Source organism: Nelumbo lutea, chromosome 1 (genome assembly GCF_056320005.1).
Source record: "Nelumbo lutea isolate HS-2025 chromosome 1, American lotus-T2T, whole genome shotgun sequence".
In the NCBI taxonomy this organism is placed as follows: domain Eukaryota; kingdom Viridiplantae; phylum Streptophyta; class Magnoliopsida; order Proteales; family Nelumbonaceae; genus Nelumbo; species Nelumbo lutea.
Genome location: NC_142684.1, coordinates 114,085,872 through 114,089,673, shown reverse-complemented (window position 1 = coordinate 114,089,673; position 3,802 = coordinate 114,085,872).

Below are 3,802 nucleotides of genomic sequence, written 5' to 3'. Positions count from 1 at the left end.
CAAAGTTTCTTGATGACAACATGCTTAAGGGCCCAAACTATGCTGACTGGTACAAGAACCTTATGCTGGTCCTAGCTTCTGAAAAGCTGGACAAAGTGGCAAAGAATCCTGCCCCGGAGCGTCCGGGAGATAGGGCTTCTGAGGCCCGAAGGAGAGACTATCAGGAATGGGAGGAGAAGAACTCCCTAACCCGGTGTTACATCATTGCCTCCTTGGATAACCCAATACAGAGGCAGTTTGATCAGATCGAACTTGCCAATAACATATTGGACAGCCTGAGGACGATGTATGAAGAGCAGAATTGTTCTACTCGACAAAAGGTCTTGAAACAGTTCATGACCGCTCAAATGTCCAAGGGCCAAGAAGTTCACGACCATTGTCTTCGGATGATGGGTTACATCAATGAACTGGAGGCTCTTGGATCCGGGCTGGACCTCGCAACCCAGATAGATGCTATCCTTAATTCTTTGCCTACTTCCTTTAATCCATTCATCATGAACTATAACATGAACAAGCTGAATGTCAGTTTGCTAGAGCTTAGCAATATGTTACAAAGAGCTGAAGAACTGATTAAAAAGGATGAGCCTGTATCTATGCTTGTTGAAACTAGCAAAACGGGCAAGAGAAAGAGGAAGGCAATGAAGCCTCAGAAGAAAGCCACTAAGGGTAAGAAGTAGAAGAAAGACAAAGCATCGGATGCCTGTCACTTCTGTAAGAAGTCCCACCACTGGAAAAGGAAATGTCCTGCCTACCTGGAATCCAAGAAAGGTAATTTTGAAACTTGTGTTATAGAAACCAATTTATTGGTAGCTTCTGCGTCCTGGTGTATTGACTCTGGGGCTTCAACTCATGCATGTAACTCACTGCAGGGGTTAAAGGTAAGCAGAAGGCTGAGTGAAGGAGAAGTCACTCTCTACTTGGGGACAACTGCAACTGTTGCAGTAGCGGCAATAGGAACCGTGGAGTTAATTTTTAGAGAGGGAAAAGTTGTACTGAAAGATTGTCTTTATGTACAAAACTTAAGAAGAAATTTGATTTCTGTTTCAAAATTGTGTGCAGATGGTTATTCTGTCTTCTTTAGTAATACGATTCTATTAAAAAGAAATAACAGATTCATCGCATACGGGGAACTGGAGAACGGTCTCTATGTTCTACATCCTTCTCTAGTAACTAACATAACCGAAACTATGTCGGCTAAAATACCCAAGAAGAGAGCCCGTGATATAGTTAATCCCACGTGTCTATGGCATTACTGACTTGGCCACATCGGTGTTGACCGATTCACAAGGTTGGTAAAGGATGGTCCTTTGGATTTTCTAACTGTAGAAGATCTTCCCACCTGTGAGCCTTGCCTACAAGGCAAGATGACGAAACGGCCATTTAACGGTAAGCCTAAAAGATGTACACGCACACTTGACCTAATACATACTGATATATGTGGTCCCCTGAGTGTTCGGAGACGAAATCAACACGTGTATTTCATCACCTTCACAGATGATTTCTCACGATATGGTTACGTGTACCTAATGAGACATGTCTGAATCCTTTGAAAAGTTCAAAGAGTTTAGACAAGAGGTTGAGAAAGAACGAGTGCAGATAATGGGATAGTATCACAATTAGCTTCTCCTTCGATCTGATCGAGGTGGCGAGTATCTCTTTGACGAATTCAGGGACTACTTAAAGGACAATGGGATAGTATCACAATTAGCTCCTCCCTCTACCCCACAACTTAACGGTGTTTCAGAGAGCAGGAATAGGACCTTATTGGATATGGTCCGGTCACTTCTCATACACTTAGAGTTACCCACACCCTTTTGGGGTTACGGATTAGAGACTGTGATTTACATGCTGAATCAGATTCCAACCAAATCGGTTTCAAACACTCCATATGAACTTTGGATCAGAAAAAAACCAAGTGTTAGACACTTGAAGATTTGGGGTTGTCTAACACACGTTAAAAGAACGAGTGCAGACAAGTTGGAATCCAAGACCAGCCATTGCCTATTTATAGGCGACCCAAAAGGCTCTGTAGGTTTCCTATTCTATGACCCAAGTGAGCAGAAAGTGTTCTGCAGTCGAAATGCCCAATTCATGGAGACTGATTACATCTTGGACACCCATCGTTAGGAAATTGTTCTTGATGAGGAGACCTCAGGAGCAGTGGGAGATGTCCCACAAGTTCCAGGTAGTGACCAACCTAGAAGATCCACTCGGGTATCCAGACCACCAGCCCATTATGGTTATGACCAGGATAGTTACCTGGTTGAAACCTTGACTAGTGAGGAGGATCCTGTGACTTACGCGAAAGCTATGTTGGACATAGATTCCCAGAAATGGGTGGAGGCCATGAGAGCAGAGTTGGACTCAATGGAGACCAATGGAGTCTGAACTCTAGTATATCTGCCCTTTGGGGTAAAAGCAATCGGTTGCAAATGGATTTACAAGAGGAAGAAGGGCCCCGATGGTAGGGTTGAGACCTTCAAAGCTCGTCTGGTGGCAAAAGGCTACACTCAGAAAGAGGGCATCGATTATGAGGAAACCTTTTCGCCTGTGGCCATGCTTAAATCCATTAGGATTCTGCTAGCTGTAGCAGCATACCATGATTATGAGATTTGGAAAATGAATGTCAAAACTACATTCCTGAATGGAGATCTTACTAACGATATTTATATGCAGCAGCCGCAAGGCTTCATAGCTACGGGTCAGGAAAACAGGGTATGTAAACTTAATAGATCCATTTAAGGACTTAAGCAAGCTTCTAGAAGTTGGAACATCCCTTTTGACTCTGCTGTCAAATCGTTTGACTTCGAGCAGAATCCGGATGAACCCTGTGTTTACAGGAAGTACTGTGGAGATAAGGTTACTTTCTTGGTTCTGTATGTAGATGACATTCTACTCATTGGGAATGATGTAGGAATGTTGACTACGGTAAAAGTATGGCTTTCACAGTAATTCTCCATTAAAGATCTTGGAGAAGCCTCCTATATACTGGGTCTTCGACTCTATAGAGATAGATCGAAGCAGATAATAGAATTATCCCAATCTGCCTACATTAACAAAACAGTCAAGAGATATAGCATGGAAAACTCCAAGAAAGGAAATGTTCCTTTCAGGCATGGAGTCACTCTCTCCAAAAAGATGTCTCCCAAGACTTCTGAGGAGATTGATGGCATGAAAGACGTTCCCTATGCCTCTGCCGTAGGGAGCATCATGTATGCCATGCTATGCACTCGTCCTGACATTGCTTATGCAGTGAGTGTAGTAAGCAGATTTTAGGCCAACCCAGGGCAGGAGCATTGGACTGCTGTGAAAAACATACTTAAGTACCTTGGAAGGACAAAAGAGTTTTGTCTAGTATTCGATGGTAATTCACTACAGACCCAAGGGTATACAGATGTTGATTTCCAATCAGATCCAGATGATAGAAAGTCTACATCTGGATATGTTTTCACGATATGATCGTGTGCTGTTTCTAGAATGTTAGCAAACAGGGGTCCTGAGTAGCAAATTAATAGTCCACAACCCAAGCCGAACGCATTGCCGTAAGTGAGGCTGCCTTATGAATGAAGGTGTTCATTCCTAAATTTGGAATTCAGCACATCACCCATTCCACTGTTGTATGACAACACTGGACCTTTGGGACGATGATATTAAGAAGTAGCATCAGCGGACAATGTGGTAGACCCATTGAATAAGCCATTTTCACAGAAAGTGTTTGATAAACACGTGGAAAGCATGGGACTCCGGCTAGTACCTGATTGGATCTAAGTGCAAGTGGGAGCTGTTAGACAGTTTTGTATGC